At 39.4% G+C, this 21,367-nt stretch overlaps 1 protein-coding gene across 1 annotated transcript in view; it reads left to right on the forward strand.

Annotated features, from left to right (window-relative positions):
- The first annotated feature begins 979 nt into the window (after positions 1 to 979).
- The window catches only part of LOC134169623 (contactin-6-like), a 146,611-nt gene continuing 126,223 nt past the window's right edge, over positions 980 to 21,367 (forward strand). The window contains 1 exon segment of the mRNA XM_062630363.1: positions 980 to 1,423. The gene's annotated coding sequence lies outside the window, so the exon portion shown is untranslated.

Here is a 21,367-nt window from a genome sequence, read left to right on the forward strand (position 1 = left end):
TCCTGCTATTGCTACTTCATCTTTCTTCAAGGGTGTCCTAACTCAACAGCCACCTCAAGTAAGAGCAATCTCACTGTTTAACTCAGCAATGCCTCCGCACGGGCTGGCAATGAGCAAAGAAGCACAGTCACACTGCAATGAACCACTGCACCTCAGCACATCCAAACCACATTGGGGGAGGGAGGAAGCAGACAAAAATTATTTGCACTGTGGCAGAGCCAGAGGAGACACCACCTAATTCCTAGTGCAAGTTCTCCATAGACAGAGACTGTGCTGGAAACTAACGGGATGAAAGAATGTACTTCTAGTTTATAGGAGAGGAAAATTCAAACTAAAAAAGATACAGAAACCTCCCCTTTTGTTGACTGAATTACCGTTTTGGTCTACTCAAGGCATCCACATGCTGCTGTGTTTTCTTGCCGCCTGACCTCTCCACTTGCCATTGCACAGACAGGCAATTAATCCTATCATAAACTAATGGATTTACACCAAGATTACATTAAAATGTTATGAAATAATGCCTCTGACACAGTTGCAATTTTCTTGACAGAGACATTCTGAAAAACTCCTGTTTCCACTTCCATTGCCTGTGAATACAAATAGCTTTTGCTTACTAAAGGAAAGGCATGCCCCTGTCTTGAGTTTTGCATTTGAGCTCTGCTGAAGCAGCCCCAAGAGAAAAAAATGGAAATCTAAGGAGGTTTATGTGTAATCAGGATTTATGGCTGTGCTACTGTAGACAAACAAGTCCCCTGGTTTTACTTTTGGGGCTTTATTTAAATATGTAAAATATGGAGGGGTAGTTACAAGAGGAGAGTCAGTGCTGGGATGTAATCTAAGTATCAACTCGCATCCTGTGAGCTTAATTTTATGGAAGCGACTGTGGGACCCAGGACTAAACAAAATTATTCCCGTTCCTGTTCCAAACCCAGTATCAAGTGCTGACCCAGTTTTCAAGAAGAGAGTTTTCTGGTTACCTGACAGGAGCTCATATTTGTACGAAAAGAATAACAACAGCACATTTAATCTTCCATGCTACTTGTATGACAGCTGCGTTTTCACTCTCTCAGCTATCTTGAGGGATGATCACACAGAGCTAATTTTCATATGCTCAGGATTTCCAGATAGGAATATGTGTATTGTAGTGGCTGTTTATCTGATTCAATCACTAATTGTGTGGGTATTAACATGAATACAACAGGAAAGCAGCGTATTTCACAGTTAGTACCAATGAAGAGACACGCAAAGCTCAGTGGATAAAAGGCTTGTAGTCCCAGCTGGGAAAATAGTTCTATTATCTCCCAGCTGCATAGACCTTCCATACGGCTCTGTTCTGCCTCGATGAACACTGTGGCTTGCTGAGAGCTTGAAACAGTTCTGCAGAAAATTGTAAAGATCCTGAGACATTTCACTGTTAAGATCTGTAAGTACAGAATTGCGCTGTCTACTGCAATGTGAATAATGCTGGGGGAGCTGTGTTTTCTGCATTGTTTTTTTCCTTCCTTCGTAATTTTTATTAGTATAAGGGGTAAAGAATTAAGAAAATTCACTGTTTTTTTTTTTTTTTTTCTGCTATATGTCTGTAAATGGCTGATGCTCCAAACGTATACTTTCTTGGAAAAGAAAAATGCATATAATGAATTTGTATGCATGTGAGGTCCGAGTCAAACAGAACAGGAGACTGTGCTAGTGACAGACACCACAGGTATATTATTTGAGTCTATCACAGCTCTGTGCTGCAGTAAAACAGACAATACAGAGGATGACAGTGCTAATTTTGGCACTTTCATATGACTTTCTACAGCATATTAAAAGATGAAGTGGGTAATGAATGCATAATGTAATTTCTACCAGCTGAAGGTGTAAAAGCAATAAACATAAATCTTCAGGAAAATTTAAGTAAGTCCTAAAAAGAAAGTTTTCCCTGTTGCTCATTTTAATGATTTTTTTTTTAAAGTTCGTAATGTATATTGAACTTTGGGGGTTGAATCCAAATATTTGAAAGTTTTAGTTTTGATGTTGTTGTTTACACAGTATGGCACAACTATAAAGGAAATTCAGTACTTCATGAAAAGTTTTGGAAGTTTGTGGCTCCAGAGGCTAGAAAATGCTTGGCTACTGCTTTACATTAAATCATACATTCCCATAGTGCTTTTGGAGTGAAAGCTTTGATTCAAACAGTTGTTGCACATGTAAAGGGTCTCCTCCAACAGCTTGTGCACAATCAGGTTCTGTGCTAACAATTTCCTGCAGCACTTACGTATCGGCATGACTAAACAAGGTGCAAACACTCCACAGTTTATTTAAAAAAATAGTTGTCCTTTTGTCAACACTGCAACAATTTTCATATAACTATTACAAGTTCAAAATCAGACAATTTGCTTCTCTGAAGTACCATTTCCTCCTCCCCTCCTTTTTTTTCCCCCACCCCAAAAGAGAGGGGAATTGTCAAACTACTCTCACATCGAGTGTTTGGAAAGTTCTGCAAGTTGAGGAAGTTTCTGTGTGTGTTCAAGTGAACCCTGCACTGTTTGTAATTCCAAGCACCACCACAAATAACCCATCTTCATCAGCCAGCTTTTGCATTGGTGCTCCAGAGGCACTATGTCAGTGTTTCACATTGCACAAGTCTCTGCTTCAGAGGTTTTATGACACTAAAAAGTCCCAAATCAGTGCCTCGACAAAGTTAGCATCTACCACATATCACATTTTATTGCGCAAAAAAGAAAACTAAAACACACCAATGTATGCAGCTATAGTTTTCAAATGCTGCTGAGGTACTCATCACCCTGTATTAGAACTGTTAGCTTCCATGCCGAGATAAAATTATCAATAATATATAAAAACTTCAGTGTTTTAAATCAAATAGGAGACACGTCTCTCTTCCTCAAGCTTTATGATCAGTATTTAAAAGGTTTGTAGGGCATAATAAGCTACCCTAAAATTAATTTCTTGCAGTTGAAACGAATTATTTCCATCACAGAACAAGGTGCCAGCATCCTCAAGGGGACTTGAAACTCAAAGTTGTGTGTTTGTATTTTGCATGAAGAGCTATTTGTATTTGAACAGAAAATTTTCATTAGGAGAATGTTCGTCTCACGAGTATATGAAAACATATCAGCTCTTCAAAATGACAGTCAGATTTTCCTTTTCCTGCAGAAACTGTATTAGCTGCATGTTACTACAAGGCAATATTCCTTTTGCTTGAAATTATGCCCGAGTTTATTCCACAGACCACCTTCCACTAATCCCTGCCCAGAGGTCAGCTAGATGTTACTTACCCTCCTGGCACAGGGCTTGTTTCAGAGACCAAGACACAAAAAACCTCTACTGCTTCTTATTAAAGGCTGCACTCAAAGTTGATTATAACTATGTGCACAGGCAAATTTATAGCCTAGCCTTCTAGGAAATCCCTCCTTGAGAAGTAAAGGCACAAAGAACTTCAGGCGCAGTTTCACAATGAAAACTACCCCTTCTAGTGGCTATCATCTCTGGGACGCTAAAGAAACCTACCAGTACTTAAATGATTAAGTGACCTCATTTCCATTTACAAACTAGCAGACTCCTTTCTTTTGTTCACACAAACTCTTTCTACAAGCACAGAATATGCAAGAAAAACACCACACGACTGCAAAGAGAACCAAGCATCTTCATGTAGCTAAATCATGGAAAACAAAAATAACCCATCACAAAAGGGATCAGGACATTGCACACAGAGTTCTCCACTTTACTGAGAAAACAACTACAAACAGCTAGTGTGAGACAAAGCACCAGACATATGGAAGACCCTATCTTAATGCTGGGAGGCTGCTAAAGCGACCAGGTCAGCATAAAGCAAACTGCTGGCAAGATGGTTTTGCACAAAAACATTCACCGAGACTTGCACATGTCAATTTCAAAAGTTTTAGGATATCCCGACTGAGATAGAGAACAGCCCGAGTTTTTCCATACCTCTCTGCGCTCAGCTTCATTTCCTCTCCCCCAAGAGAGCTCCCGGTGGACTCCTACCCAACTGCAGCAGCCCTGGCTCTACCCAGTAACTCAGCTGCAATCAGTCAACACATTATTCTGCTTTTAACCTTGAAGACAACAGGTGTTTCCACCCATTTGTTTAGGGACTGTGAAGATGATTGTCCCGTCTTAGACAAAGAGATCATTAAAGACTCTAAACAGCTTACTCCATTCTCAGTAATTTGCCTTACAAAACTGCTCTTTGGTTGGGCTTTGTTTTTGTTTTCTGTAAGAAATGTTTTACTAAGGTCTCACTAGCTCTGACTTCGCTGCTGAGCTAACTCGGGGAGCAAAACCCTACCCAAGCCTGAAGTGAGGGTGTCCCTGTACCAGACTCTTGCCTCTAGTTATTGTCATAGTTGTAGTGCTTTGGCATAGCTGAATGCTGAGGTCTTCTAAAATTTGTTCTCAGGCAATGTGATCAGCTTCTGAAATTGTGGGAAGGGCACAATACGAGAAATACCTGTCTTAAAACTATCTCCTCTTGAGCTGTCCCCATCAAGCGGCCAGCTTCCAGCCTGGCTCACTCCACACTTTCTTGCTTCTTCATCAAGATGCAGAGTCCAAGAGGTAATGGGACAAGACTTGCCCTGAGTCACCTGAAAACAGGAAAGGGCAAAACAGTGAATCACTGGTGCACACAGAACTCTCCTACTTATACACGACTGCATTTCCATGAATACAGCAGTCTCCATGGTCTGGGGACAGGAGACAGTGTCTCTTCTGCATTACTAGCAGCAGCTGTGCAGCATTTAATCAGGTTACATGTTATTGGCATATTTCCTGGTTTGCTTGTTTTTTTTTTTCCTGTTTTCCTTTTTTTTTCTTTTTTTTTTTTTTCTCTGAGTTGGTATTGCAGACATCCTAGATTTTTATGCCTTGGGATGATGCTGTGATTTGGTTAACCTGTTTTCAGGACAGCTGAGGAGCATGCTTGACCACACTAAGGATGTTCTCCAGCCGTGGCACCTTGCTCACCGTAGCTGGGCTCTGTGTGCTGCCACACTCATGCTTACTATCTCATCAGCATCCAAAGGGGCCTGGGGATGGGCTTTGACATGATCTCAGGCCCTGCTGGAGATCAGTACAGGAGGAAACCATAGGGGTTGACTGACAATCAGTGTAACTGAGTATCAAGGTAGCTACATATATTCTGTGAGGTTGTCTTTGCGGTTTTGGTTTTCTGCAAGAGGAAAAACGTCACAGCATGCAGTGCTCAGGAGAATGACTGGAACAGGGATGGGGAGGAGGGAGTGGGAGAGAAGAGTAATTTCCCTCACTTAGACCCTCTAATATGTTTCTAGCCTATAAAGACAAGAAGAAATGGATAAAGATGGTCAAAAAGGCAGTTTGTTTTATTAAAATTTGTGACAGCATCTGCTGTAAGGCTCTTGTTAAAAGAGATGGAAAACAGCAGAAAGATGAGGGAAAAGGTGTTATGTCCTTGCTCTTTACACAACATAATAATATGGGAACTCATATAATTGGCTTCCAGATAACTCTTTATTAGCCGTATACAAACAGAGGTGACCCAGCTGCCCTGGTACACAATAACCCTCTCTGGGATCTGATCACAGCTCTCACCAGAGGCTTTTCAAACAAATAAATAATTTTTCTAAACTAAGTACTGACTTTTCTTCAGGACACTTTGATGTAATTACCAATAGGAGCCATTTTATAGATAAGATTATTCAGAAAAAATATGAGAATTGGTAATGAATTAGGCTCTCCTGTGGCTGTAACCAAAGCATGAGGATCCCAAGTCCCTGTCTGTGCTAGTGCTTGCAAGGAATCTCTTCTTAAATTTGTTCCATGGGCTGGCTGGAAAACAAGGATCCTCTGCTATTGAAAGTGGTGTATTATTATTAATTCTGATTCCAGTGTGGAATGGGCTGTAGTAGTCTGTCTCAGAGGAGCTGGTGGTCTGGGCATTAGCAGTATCATCTCATATCTGCAATCTCCTACTCTGGATAGGATACATTACCCACTGCTGTTCTTTCTGAACCTGTCTCATGAGGGCTTTTCTAGGGTCAAAATGATTAAAATCTGGGGTAGGCCTGCCCGCAGCAGCCAGCAATCTGAGTTTAGGACACTCTCCAGGGGTACAGGAGATCACTGTTTAGGTAGAGAAGAAATTTCATCATCGCTTGTAGCCTTGTGCCTAAACTCCGGGCTATTCCTGAACCTCAGTCCAGCAGTTTTCCCATATATTTGAGAAACCTTCCCACAGAAAATTCTGTCAGTGATGGTGTACATCTGAAGAGGTTGGGTTTTGAAGAAACAGCATCTTGTTGAGTACCGAGTGTGAGAGCTGTTGCTATCACACTGCACTATGGACTGCGTGAGTTCACCTTTTCACAATGCTCAAACTCCACTGCTGATAGACTTGGGGAGAGGAAGATTTTAGGAGGTTCATGAGGAAAATGCTCTCTCTTCTGGGCAAAAGACATGCAAGGCTATGTTATCAGCAAGCATGAGAAGATAAGTACCTTTCACCAGCACCTTTTTTTCTTTTACACCCCTGTGATTAACATTGGAAATAGAGAAGCTGTTTGCTGCAGTCAAAAGAATGAATTTTCAGATGTTCAATAATTATTTGCCCTTCAAACACATCTTTTGCTTTTGTGCATTTTAGGCTTCATCCTGTGCAAGTGTTTTGTCCATCGGGAGGTGAGTCCACCAAAAATAGGTCTTGCTGGACCAGAAAATACTTGTCATTGGTTCTGAAAACCTGGTGCACTGTACACTCTACCAGTTCCAACCCATTTCTCCAAGACATTCCCCCTCAAGTAGTACATATGCTGAGTTTGGCACATAAAGCATATAAGTAGTATCTTTGCTGAGAGAAATGGGGATTAAAAGCCCTGAAGTTTCTGCAAACTTCATCTCTCCAAGCAGTTTCTGATAATCCTACCATGAAATTACAAAAACAGCAGGACCAGAGCAAACCTCGCTATAAATTGTACTTCCTCCAGTTGTAAAGGAATCCAGATAAAATGTAGATTTTTATCACCTAAATTAGACAGCTATGCCACATGGACTGTTGAGCATTCCCACTCCTCATCTGAAAACTCTCAGTAGTCTTGGTAGGCAGTTTGGGTTTGTCTGCAGTGACCTGTGCTCTGACTAGAGTCTTACAGCATCCAAGGAGTCTGTCCTTGAGCCAAGTAAAGGAAACCAAGCATCTTACTTGCACTGTGGGAGTGTTCTCCGCAGAGGAAGCACATGCAGTTTGGATATACATATACTGTGCATCCAGGCTGATCTCCAGTGCAGCTGCTAAACATCCTGTGTGAATTGGTTGCACTTCTCTGGCATGTCTGGTAGCAGCCACTATTACAACAACTACTGCTAGTGCTTGCATAGAGTCAGATAAACCCTGGATGGTGACTGCTGCATATTGCATTGTTTTACATATTGTACTGTAGCTGGTCCCTGGTACTGCAGCTCTCCTCCAACTGATGACATTCTGCTAATTTCCTTAATTCAGGCACTTAGCCCCAAATGGGTTTGTTTTTCTTAGGCTGATAATAGTGGGGAATCTCTGCGATCGCTGGCAGGTCTGGGTACAGAGGAAATTTCTCTTCCAGAAATTGTTTTGTCTGCTGATTTAACAAGAGCACTTAGGCTGCACAGCAGGTTAGAGGTTTTACCCCTATTACAGTCACTTAAACTGCCACCTTTTTCTCAGCACTGACATCATTAGCTATGACATATTGCTGAAGCCTCTCCACAGAGGTGACCCAGTCCTTTCTGGAGCTATCATACAAAGCTAAAAGCCATATATATTTTTAACTCTCTCCTTTCCAGTATTACTTACTCTGAAGCCACTGGAGGTGCAGGTCTAATTTCACTGCCCTAAACCTGCTCTGGTCCCTCTCTTCCATCATATCCATGAGTTAGGTCTGTATTTTCAGTCTTGTCTCACTTTTCCCACCCAAAGATCCATAAACTAAATATCTATATTTACCAGTATATAACTGTGTAATGCCCAGCCAGCTGTATAGCCATCTGCTTGGTGAGGGCATAGCCACAGAGGAAACACTTGTCAGAAGGATACTTTTCTACTTACAAGGAAAATCTTCATTTCATACACAGCTGAACTAGGAACAGTTATTCATGCATTTCTTTTCAAAACCTTCCATAAAAAAATGAAAAAAAGAAGACTCATTCTTCAAAGAGAGAATTCTTGTTGGACTAAATGTACTATAAATATTTGCTGTCATTGCTGCTTAAGTACCAAGAACCTCTGACCAGGATAAAGTCAGGCTGGTACCTGTGCAAACATTGCCCACGAAACGCCCCTGTCCCAGGCAGGAGGTGTGATACGATGGGAAACAGAGCTATGGTGAGGAACAGAGCTATGGTGGGAAATGGAAATATGATGAGAAGAGCACCTTGCTCAGGTGTGGCTGCCTGAAAAGCAGATAACAGAGCTGTGACTGAGTTCATAGTGTATCCTCAGCATTCTTTTGCTTTCTACTATTCAGGGAAGGCTCTTGGCTCCAGCAGCTGTCACATAAGCTTTTCTTTTCCATGTTTCCGGGGGGCAGCTGAGCAGAGGGCTATAAGTTTATTGCACCATTTGGCCAGATCTCCCTGTGTGCTTCTGTCTGTTAATAGGATCATTCACCTCCCGCGCTGCTGCCATGCCACAAACACCAGTCTGTGCTGTGGGGACCATCCTTGCAGCAGCTGCAAGGATGCTTCATGCCCCACTGCTGCACCTCTCTATTTTTGTCTCCATCTGAGACATCACCTTGTCTTTTAGTAGCTGCCTGAAGCAAAAGAGAATCCGGGCTTATGAACCCACACACAATTGCTGCAGTTTCAGCTAGGAATAAACTGCTCTTAACCTAAATACTCCTCTGAGGACACTGAGCTTGGGGGAAGAAACATAACTGTGTTGTATCTAGTGCTAGCAGGAATAAGTGAGCATAGTATATACTAGATAATTCTAGGAAGACATTGGAAAGAGAGGGGAGGGAAGGAAGAACAATGGTAAACGTAGCTGAACAATAATGACCTCTTTATATTGTAGTAAATGCAATGTTTTCAGATAAAATGTGCACTACTGCAGGCATGAAGACTATAAAGGCAAAAAGCAAAAGCTTAGTCTAAAGGCAGGCCATAGCCTAATACCTCAAGGAATAGGAAAACTCCAGCATGTTAAAACCCTCTTCCATAGCTGTAGGGGGCTGTAGTGGTGGGTGCTTTGTGCCATCCTTCCTGCCAGGTCAGGCTGGGTGTTATGGGGCAGCGGCACCTACAGAAAACAGTGGATAATCTATATGATGAATTAAAGAGTGATAAAAATGATAGAACTAAATAAAGTGGGCAAAGTGCATTATTGCAACAAGCAGCATTGGGGGTGCATTTTGATTATTCTAATCTGGCATAAAATGGGTGAACTGTGAGCTGATGTAGAGTCCACTGTTAAATTTGCAGGAAAAATATTCTGCATTTTAATGTAAAAGGCTCACATAGGTAAGCTAGGATCTACCACTAAATTTTAAAGAATATTTGATACCTAGAGACTTCAGGGAAGGCTACTGGTGTTTTGGGTTGCCCTGAGGAAGGCTCTGGAGAGTGCTACTTGGTATTATTCTGTACTTGAGGTATTTCAGCATTAATTGCACTGCTTTACTGAGAGATTACTAGTTTTAAAGTTACTCTTATTGAAGGTGTTGAATAATGGATGATGTTAAGCTTTGGGTTAGGGATACTGAGGGCTGATTTGGAAGACATAGGCAAAAGGTAGCTAAAATCAAACTTTCGTCAAAAAAGGGTAGAATAAAAGTTATGTATGAAGTGTAAGAACTGACAAAAAGTACCTCACTCACTAATCCAGGGTAAAATATAAATGACTAACCATGTCACGATTTTACCTCTTTGGCTGGCTGACTTTCTCAGCAAGATTGATTCAAAATCCATCTAAGCCCTGAAAAGAATTAACAGAAAACCACTTTGTTTGACAATGCTGAGGGGATTGCTGAAGCAGCCAGAGCAACCAGCAGCAATACCCAAAACTAAAGCCGAAGCCCTGACTCACCAGGGGGCTCTGTTAAGTGCAGTGAAGTATGAGTAAGCCATGCAAAACTCTCATCCATACCCACAGATGCATAAGAAATATTTTGACAGAAAAACCTCCCAAGTTAGGAATTGTTCATGAGATACACTAAAGCTGAATCACAGGTATTGGTCACTGGTGGTTTTCTGAACTGTCTTGCAGAAAGGTATATCATACAATGTTGTAAACTTCATTGTTTGTAAACAGGACAAAATCAAACATGAAACAGTGGTGTATACCATGAATGCCTGGGTGATGCCTGTGACCTCTGAAAGACTTAAAAGTTGTAAGGAAATCTGAGTCCAAGTGACGCCGAAGTAAAACCAGATGAGATCCTTTTTATTAACATTTCTTGTGGGAGCTCCCATTTAAAAACTGTACTGGAGAAGTCAGGAAGTCAAAAATAGAAAATTGATTAAGAAAATACAGTAGGAAAAGCACACTAAAACCCTGTCATTAATCTCAGTTCCACATTTATTTCCCTGTGTATGCAGTGCCCTGCAGCTGGGGCTGGGGGAGAAAGGAGGTCCTCAAGGCTGTGCCCTTCCCACAGGATTCTCCTCTCCCTGTGAAAGTAAAAGCTCCTCTATATGGACTGTAAATTTATGGCTTGGTTTCACTGTAAGAAGTGTCCAATTTTCTTCCTAGAACTGACCCTCTCACCAGCAGCATGTGGGATTTCTTTTTCAACAAAGTCGCTAAAGCCAGTATTCAACTGAATGTGGGATGCGGTGCTGACAGAGTATAAAAGATGTTCATAGGACAGCAGGAATTTAACCCAAACCCCTGTGGGTTGATTAGGGTAGTAGCATCATGTAAGAGCATCCTGGGGCCATCTCTTGCAACTTTTTGTTGACTGTCCATTGCCAGCATAGACAACATTAGCAGCACTGGGGATAGCAGTCAAGGGAGTAGCCAAAATTTACACCATCGCAGTAAACCAGCCATATCAGTCACTTCGAATGGCACAGGAACTTGAATGTGGAGGGCAAGTAATCTGAGTGCTGACCTGAGCAAGGCCATATAGTGTGTACTGCCGGGTATCCTCATGCACTGGTGCAGAATCAGGGTATTTTTCATTCTCTTATGCCTGGTCAACAACCACAGCCTTAAATGTATTTTTAACTTTATTTCTGGTTAAGTTTATACATATTTTAATGGCTCCTTTTTACACATTAAGCTTAATGGCTGTATACACTATTACCAATGCATTGCCTGTCATACCATTTATACCATCTCATTTATTCTGAGCAATACAGCAGCCCATGTCATAATTCATCAGAATCAGACACTGAGTATTGAAGTGGGGAATTGCACAGGCTGTGGCCTGGTGATCAACTCTGGGCAAAGCATAGTCCAACAGACAGGATCAAATACAATGAATGTGTTTTCAATGAAGGTATTTGCTGCTGATAGGTTGCTTTCTACCATGCAGTGTAAATCATTTGTAAACTATTGGCATCATGGCCTCATCTGCCATTAGGTATGTAAAATAATACTGATACACATGGACAGCAACTATTATTCTTTTCTGGATAGTATAATGCGAATTACTACCATTAATAACAGACTTGTTTATGCTTCACCTCCCTGCTTTAAGGCTCAGTATTTTTTACTGAATCTTTAAAGAATGTATACATCTGCAGTCCTTCTACTTTATATATAAAGTCCTTCTACTTTAAGTGTATACATATATGAAAATTCAGCCAAATACAAGACATTACTATGAATCCAATCAATGGCCTTTCTCTGGATGAAGCCTTCCTGCCAAGTATTCTTTCTCCCACGTTCTCCTGATACAAAAAAAGACAAACAAAACCCAAATGAAACTGAAAAACCCATGATACCACTACCCAGGCTGGTAAATACCTCTATAGATCAGGGGAAAGCACAGAAAAAGGCCAGTCCTTGAATAGGTAATTTTTGAAGATACGTCATGAAATTAGCATAACTTCTGAGAGATTTGTGTAGTTCCTGTATCATGAGGTTTTTTACATGGGCAGAGAAAGTGACTGGGTAATATCTCAGCATCCCTGTGAGTTTTATTTCTGAGGTTGCAATGGTACACCTTGTATTTTTTGTTTGTAACTTTTACTTTGTAATTGACCATATGTCTAATTTCTCTGAAAGTCTAGAGTCTCAGTTGTTCGTCAGCATTGGAAAGAGTATATTGGTCTTGGTGAAACGGTCTGTATCCGTAAGAAAAATGTCTGTTCCCATCAGTCATCAGGTAAAAATCAGCCACCTTGTTCCTTCTTGGTTTTCATTGAGCAACAAAAATTATTTGATTTAAAATGCTGTCTCTTATGTCCTCTCCTGTGGCCTCTGGAGTGTAAATGGTCAAGTGAAGACAGATTTGCAGCCTAACCATGACTAAGCATTGACTTTCTCTTCCACAAAACTGTGTTTCAGAAAGCAGATGATTGTGCAAAATGAACAGCACAAACTGTTGATTTTTCACCCACAGTTCCAAGCAGTGCTATCACTCACACAAACAGTAAACCGCTAACATCTCACAGTGGAAATGTGGCAACAGGAGCTTTACAGAATCATCTTGCAATTATAGCCCGATGTCAGGAGCTGTTTCCTGGCTTTGTGGTGAACCTCAGTGCTAAGCAGCTCACTGGAGCTGATTCACAGGGTTTTGACAGTCATGCACAGGGAAGAGGTAAAGTGAACTCTAGGCTATTCACAGGAATTTAATTGAATTGCTCAGAGATGCTTCTGATGGCTACAGTTTTAAAAAAAGAAAACTGTAATGGAGATTTCTATTTTCCTTTTATTTCAGTCTCTTGGAGAAACAGTAATGCTTTGCTTTTGGGTAAAATTCTAATCAATACAAACCTCATAAGACAATAAAATTTTATAGATTGTTACCCTGTATGTAATTTGTTACACAATATCTATGTGGCTTCTGTTTATTGAGACATAAAGACTTCACTTTTTTAAAAGTAGATTTTATGTGACAACAGCATAAGAAGGAATAACCTTTCACACCATATGTGCCATAAACTAAATTACCCTTAACCTAAATCATTTATCATACAGTCGCAGCCTAATGAGACCAAAATAAACAGAAACAAACTGCCTGAAATTTTCTTGAAGGGACAAATTATATTTCTATCAGCACAGCCTTTTGTTTGTAGCTTCACAGTTTGAGCATGTGGATTTTACAGTGGATTACATCAGATGCTCTGAAAAATAACCATATAAAACTTATGAAGCTTGTGAAAGGGACTTTTTCACCCTTGAATCACATCTTACAGGGTGTGAGTGTAGAATAGATGTTATAGGATAGTTGCATACTTTGTGTTTATTTTCTGGTGTAACTTTCTGCTGGATGTGACTAAGACAAGGAAGGGAAGGCAACCTTCATTCTCCAGCACATCTAAACAGCAGCCTGAGTGATACTCAAAGACAAATCATCATGGCTTTTGTGATTTGGATCAAGAGGGTTGGTAAACCTTTCAGAAAGAATTATACCGACAGTACTTATGAAGTACACTGTAACGTATTGTGCCTACTACTAAGGTATATTGTTCTTGTATAACATTTCTCTGTATAACACATGTTGGCCTGTACGCAACATTCTTTTTTCCAGTGTAGTTTCAAAGCAAGCAATAATTTGGAGTAAATGCAACTTTTTTTTTTGAGCCAGACACACAAACATAAAAGAAGCTTTTTCTCAGTAGTTCCTGATGAAGTAGGAGTGTACTGACCTACAGATACACACACAGAGTATAAGCCCATTCACTGAAACGTGTGATTGTAACATAAGGTAAGTGAAGATCCAAATCTTTAGAAAGCTGATCTAAATCTTACAGAAGTCAGTGGGATATGTTTCCCTGAGTTTCTTAAGACTGAATCAGACCTTGTATTCTGCTTATTAGCAACATTAATTACTGTGTGATTTACCCTCCACATAATGTAATTGTGATTGCTATATTCTGATGTGTACAGAGATTGAAATACGTGTTGATGATCTTGCACACTGATGAGGACTGATTTGCTTGTTAACGAAATAAAAGCTAAAGATAGTGGATTCCTTCAGACCTGGTACTTGCTGTTTCCCCTGACTGGTGATAGATTTTTTGAAGAGGAGCAGACCAAGAGAGGAGTGTAATCAATCTATTTCTTGCTCATAGCCTAGAACTCATGAAAAATTTGATTTGTGTGACTATGTAGTAACAACATTGTTTTATATGTCAAGAAAAAAATAAATAGTCCATTATTTAGATCATTACCAGTAAATAGATGTTTTCAAGACTGAAATGCAGGTCCATCATCTCCTTCTCATCATCCCTATTCAATCTCCTAAACTCTTCCCGAACCTATAACATGTTAGTGAAAGTCCTGGAGTGCAAGAGGGGCTGAGCCAATGATCAGAGTGACATGCAGTGTAGCATCAGTAGAAGTTATTAGTGACTGCATGCAATTTATGAGTGCAATCAAACATATGGATGTCAAGAAGTTGGGGAAGAGCTGCAGTATCCCAGGAAACAATCTGCATTATTAAGAACATAATTCTCATGAAAGTATGATTAGCATACAAAACTGCAGACACTTCACTTCAAGATTATCCTCAATGTCTCTTCTTCAAACAGGAAGCACATTTAAGCCCATTAGAGACTGAACTCTATTTTGAGGTTTTACAAGTGCAAGTCAAAGGAAACGTGTAGAAACTTCTTGATAGAGCAGCTTTGCAGGTATGTGAAACTGAAAATGATACTTATACAGTAATTTTTCTACAGTCCTTGGGATAGTTTTGGTGGTCCTGGAAAAACATCAGACTGGGGTTCTTCTGGTTCGTTTGGACTATGAAGTTCTATACATTTACCCATAGCTTTGAATGGCAAAGATGCAACTCCAAAGGTAGACTGTTACTGGTATCAACCTCAGACATATTTTGTAAGATGTCTGGGGAAATCACATGCTTTATTAGTGACTCCAAAAGGCAAAACTTGATTTTGATAATGCATATAGAAATGTTATGAGGATAAGTAAATATCCCCTTTACCAACAACTGTAAGTTTACAACAGAGTTTGATGCAGGTATGAAACTAGTAAAAGTAGGTCCCTTGTATATAATTTTCAAAAAGCAAAGACTGCTTCTTGATTTAAGATTGTATAGAAGTGTATATGGGTGTGAAGGCTTGAAATACTACATGAATATTATTATATGCAGCTTGGATCATTCTGACATTCAGGAGAAGATTTTGGAACATTTTCAGTTGTTCCTATAACTACTACAATAGAATCATGGAAGCACAGAATCATAGAATCAAAGAATGATTTGAGTTGGAAGGGTGTTTTAAAGATCATCTAGTTCCAGCCACCCTGCCACAGGCATGGATGCATTCCACGTTAGCATGTGTGTGCAGACATCAGTAATTAGGTTTTGCTTGGCACCTGTCCTTGACAAACTTGTGAATGTTATTTAGAGATGTTACAAGTCTCTGTTGTATGGACATGGGTATATTCAGCTACCTCTGAGAGCAACCAGTGAAGATGAGCTGTAAGAAGAGCTGTGCAGTGGCCCTACATTTTGTGATCGTGATATTGGACTAAGACAGAGAAAAGGATCATGCAGTCACCTAAGCAAAGAAGATAAAAATGAGAAACTCTTTCCTTAAATTATGAATTAATTCATAATAGACTACATTTTTACTCTCTGCTTTAGCAGTTAAAACAAGTCTCGTCTTAGATCCACATGGAACATTTTGACTGCAGTACTCCATGCTTGTATGACTATGATCCCTCTGAGAAACAAACACACACAATCCCAGCACTACCAATGGAATTTCATGAGTCCCATCAGGAGCAGTACCTATTCCTCGCTGAAAACAAACCTGTGGAGCTGTGGAGATCATCCATGTAACTCTTGAAAGAAAAATTGGCTTTGAAAATTTCACTTATTTTACCACTACAAAAAAAAACAAACACCAAATATGTACAGATTAAGAATGCAGGAACTATTTAAGAACAACAGAGAAATGCTTAGAATACAAAATAACAGGAAAATTAAAAGGGAATTAATAACAGCTAATCATGCAGGTGAATTTTCACCATCTTTCTTTAATTGACACAGCAGTAATATTCAAAACTTCAGGACTTTTCATTATGGTAATTTCTCATGTTAATTTGTGAGTGCAGTGCAGCACAACTTACCTAGATGCTTGGGACTGTGTTATGTTGAGGGATGTGTATAGTTCCCCAGCACCTAGTTATATTTTGGGGGACTTACTCAGCAGAATCTTTTGCATAAGTGCTTCACAAAGTAAGTGCTCTGCAAAAGAAGTGCTCCTCAAAATAGCCTTGAGTAAGACAGCAGTGTGTTTAATTCACCACTATTTCTTTTTGCATTAGAACATCTAGCATTGTGCAATTTACTCTGATTATTCTCTGTGATTCCAACAACATATTTTGGTGCATAAAAGGAGTCTACATGAAAGTGCTGAAGAGAAGGGTATTGTCCTGGGTTCAGCTTTTCAGAGCATTGATGTTAGAAGAAAACAGGTTAAAGTCCTATTAGCTTTCAAGTACAGTCTAATAGATGAGAAAACAAGGTACACACACACACACAAAGCTGTACCAGTAAAAATCTCTTGCTAAATATTTACATTCAGTCATGGACAGGTTTGATGCAGATAGTTTTCATGGACATTCATATTTTGGAATTTTAGAATTGATAAATTTTAAATAAGTGCATACATAAATAAGTGCATCCTAAATATTATCTATCTCTTTCCATATTAGAAAACCCTAAGAAGAATTGTTATCTTACAACAGATAAATGGAAAAGCTTTTTCTTTTAAATACCTTTGGTCTTGATTCTTAGCTGATGTAAATTAGCATTTCTCCATAAAGCTCAAAGCTATTCCTCCTTACATCACTGGACTATCCAACCCTATTTACCTGTCAAAACCCAAGAACACCTCCAGAATAGTAAGTTCAAGTTCAGATCTCTTCAGTGTATCCAGGAAGAGAAAACATTCATAAATACTGATTACTAGTCAAGCTAACATTTTCCATTTCTAACATGTTCTGAATATATATAAATTGGCTGCTGTGTATCCAGCAGATGCAAATGCATTGACAATAGCATGCATGACTTGTTTGGATTGCAGAATAATTATCAAAAAAATAGAATCAATTTCTAACAAATTCTAACAAATCATCTGCCATGTGCAAAGCAGAAGTCCAGTAGTAATTAATGTAGTAACTTGTATTAATGCGTCTTTCCATCTGTTTCTTTTACCTGCTTGGTGATACTTGATAAGGTCTGCCTTCTAAATGAGAAAAGAGCTCATGCATGCTTAGAAAAAGCATGAATTACAGAAGAAATTCATTAATAAACAAATAAAAATATATTAGCCTAGAATTACATCTTAATTTTCAAGAACTTGATACAATCAGTACATGTTATGTGAGCTGACTTTGAAGTGACTTTAAAAGAACTTAGATGTGTCAATGGAATACTTAGCAAATATAAAGACACCTTTAATTATAGGAAAAAGGAAAATAAATAGAGCATGTTTTAAATGTGCCACATCATTCTCTGTAATAATATGAATCTCTAAATTTGTGTTTAGAGTATGTTAGCATGCGCTCCTCCCTATATCACTATATATTCAGATAGATAGCTCATGAACAAGTTTTTGTTTCAAATTACTAATTTAAATAGAAAAAAAGAAATCTACAAGTTATGCTATGATTTGAAACAAAATCATGTTCTAAAAATTAAAACTGCTTAATGTCTAATGTGTGGCAAGTTGTTAAGGGCATGGCTATTTATTAAGCACTAATAAATTATCTTCAGAGTCTTAATTGAGAGTAGTGGACCCTCTGTTAATCCAGTTCAGACTGGAAGCAAGGAAGCATCACCCAGTTTTCAGCCACTTGCCCTTTCTCCCCTCTGGCTTAGCTGATGCATAGCCTACAACCCTCAGGCATGCATCACCATTTACATGCTCATCTTTGTCACACAAGTGTAGGACAAAGTCTTACCAAGCAGTTCTCTGGCACTGCTGCTGTGACTGGGCCATTTGCAGTTGGCAAGGACAGAGCTGAGGGCTCCTTTCTTATAAAGAGAAACCAAAATATTAGGGATATATAAATACAATAAATATATAAATACAGGGAGATGGCCAGTATCAGTGAGCTGGTGGTGGACAAGATGATGCTTTGATAACAGACCTTCTTATGATCTGGCTTTGCCTTGGTTATTAATTTCATTATTGTTGAGCCAGCCCAAGAGCCCTCTGCTCCTCTTTCTTGTAGCACCCAAAAACCTTCTGTAGAAAATGAACACAATATGGTGAAGCTGTTAGAAACCCTAGCACTTTTCTCCTTGGCTTTTGTTATGAGGACTTCTTTCTCCTTCTTTCTTCTGGATTCCACCAGCATCTAGACATATTTTCAACCAAAAGAGGTAAAAAACTTGTATGCCTGTTCTCACCCTCAGATCGTCTTGAACCTTGTGTAGACATTAAAATAACCTGTTTGCTGCACTGATTATTCTACTTGGATATATCCCCTATCTTAAAATACATAGATTATTCTGAATTAAGTCTAATTTCATCTAGAAACCAACTGATTATTTTCTTCTTTTCCTCATTATCAGAGAGAATCTAAGTGATAGTAATAAACAGAAATAGCATCACCGAGGAGGAAGGCAATGGTAAGGATTATCATTTCTCACTGAATCATTTACTTGTTGAACAATAAGCTCTGAAATTAACTTTCTCTCCTGACACACATGCATGCACATATGCATGTAAATAAAATGATTAGAGACTCCATCTTAGGCAAAAATAATGGCTGTGTGTGGCTCAGCTAATCTCAAAGTCACCCTGGCATTACAGTCCTGTCTTGTTCCTATTTAGATTATTTAGTATCCAACTTAGTCCCATCGTTAGCTGGTCTGAACTCATCTAACCGATAAGCATTCGTGTCTGCTTAGGCTGGCACAGAACTAGTCCTAGACTTTTTATTTATTGCTGCACAGCAATTTATGGCTATTATAAAGTCTAAATATTTCCTGACAGCTGTCTGGGAAAATCTAAAGTTAATTTTTGTTCATGGTACTCTCAATACCTCCTGCCAGGCTGAGGACCAGTTGTTAATAACTTTGTGGATTTCCAGGTTCTTGTCTAAAATTAGCTTTGGTTTCACTTTTTGTTTCGTTTACAGATATTAACTCTGATCCATGAATTGGCAGAAGTGGCAGGGGGAGTCCCCAGGCCCCTTCTGAAGGCATCTCTCCAAGCCTCTGGTTCAGAAGAACTTTTCTTCAGCTCCAGTTTTGCTCAACTGCACACTCATTTTGGAAAGAAAATTTGGTGGTTTGGTGGGTGTCTCTGTGGTTGATGTGCAAGCACATTGTTTTGTCCACTGGGAAACCCCGTGAGTGCTTACCCCAAGACTGGTATCCACAAAACCCAGTCTGCATTAGATCTTTAGTTGACACCCACTTTTCTCATGCCCCACAATTGCCATTGCTCCTGCTTGGGTTATATGCTGCAGAAGTAAAGTTGCAGTCTTGATGGGAGTTTCTCTTTAGTTTGGGTTTGATTTTTACAGGTAGACCACCATGTTACATCCTGCTGTAAGATCCTAGTGAACACAAGAACATTCTTAACAGCAACAAGGAAGTGCAATGTCAGTAAATCAAACATCTCTTTTTCTAGAGTAGGTTTTTTTCAGGCAGATAAAAAGAGTTATGTCAAAGGACTAAAACTGGTACTAGTGAGTGCCTTGCTGCCTCTGCTACTGGCTGAAACTGTTTCAGGTTTAAGTTTACATGTCATTTGCAGCCCAAAAGGAGTCAGTGTGGACATCTTGTTCCACTGCAGTACTTCAGAGAAGCCTGCTGAAAATTGTTATAAACTGCCTGCCCTCATAATGCTGGAGAACATTAAGCTTACCCTTCCGGAGAGCAGACTGTATCAGTTAGCAATTTTCAACCAAAGAGAAAAAAGGGACTTGAATGATTTTCCCCAAAGTTGAAGAAGTCTTTCCTTTCCCTACAGCTTCACTGCAGTACCTTCTTGTTCAGCTAAGAGAACATCCTGGTTCTTTTTCTTTTTTCCTGAAAACAAGTTCCAAGATTACTTGTTGCCCTGTAAAGGAATCTGAGAAGCAGACAGGGGACTTTGGATGTGCTATATAATTCAAGTGTCGTGTTTAATACCCACTCAATACCCTTCACAACACATTATGTCCTGCTTTCTTTCATTGCTTGTGCCAAGCACATCATTTCTCCCTTTTCTCCTCCAGAAGAGAGGAAACAAAAATGAATAGTTTCTTAATAATGACCATAACAGTATTATTTTTAAGTAGAAGAAGCTGCTAGCCGGGTGCTATGATGATGAGCGACTGGCACCTTTACTGGGTTTGGGAGTCCAGCACTTGAAGCTGGCTGGCTGTAACTAGGAGGAATAACAAATGATGAGCAACAGTGAAATGAGAAAGAGAGAGATCATTTCAGATGTTAGAGCAATAAACCACAAATGAGATTCTATGCTGGTAAATATATAATACATCAACAAGCCAGGAACAATAAAAAGAGGGTCTCTCAGTAAATGGTAAATTCCTGCTGCATACTGATCATATGAGATCTTGTGAGCCCTCTCAGGGAAATCCCCTCAGCCATTAGCATGATGAATGACTGTCAGGTAAAGGCATCGGCTGGGTGTCTTTTACAGAGAAAGACAGAGGCTTATTATTAGGCTTCTGGGAAACAGAGCAGTTCAACCCTGGCTGGAGTAAAAGGTACCAAGTGAGGTGACCTGAGACTGCATCAGTCACTGTGTGCAACGTGATTCCCTTCACAGCCACCAGCTGGAGGTGTAGATATATAAGAAATGGAGAACTAAATGCATTGTTACTAAGGATATTATTTTGCTTGAAAGGAGAGCACTGTAAAGATATAACAATACCTTTCATATGGATTTTAATAAAAAGATCTGGGATATTAAATATGAAGCAAGAAAAAGACTAAAATGAAAACACGGAATAGCGGACTTTATGGTGGCACAAATTAAAGTGTTCCTGTGATATAAGGCTCATATTGAAACAACCTCTGCAAGAGATCTTGAAAGAGATGAAGTCTTCAAGATACCATTGTAAAGGTTTATCAGTAGTTCCTTTATTAACATCCCTATCCTTGAAGAAACCTGCACAGTATCTTTTGATGACGTTCTAATTTTGATTCTATTTTACTCAAGAAATGGGAATTTTGCTACTAGCTTCCATTGGAATAGAATAATTCTTTTTTTTTTTTCA

Source organism: Pezoporus occidentalis, unplaced genomic scaffold, assembly GCF_034315485.1.
Source record: "Pezoporus occidentalis ecotype Australia unplaced genomic scaffold, CSIRO_AGI_Poc_V1 ctg35, whole genome shotgun sequence".
Taxonomy (NCBI): Eukaryota; Metazoa; Chordata; class Aves; order Psittaciformes; family Psittacidae; genus Pezoporus; species Pezoporus occidentalis.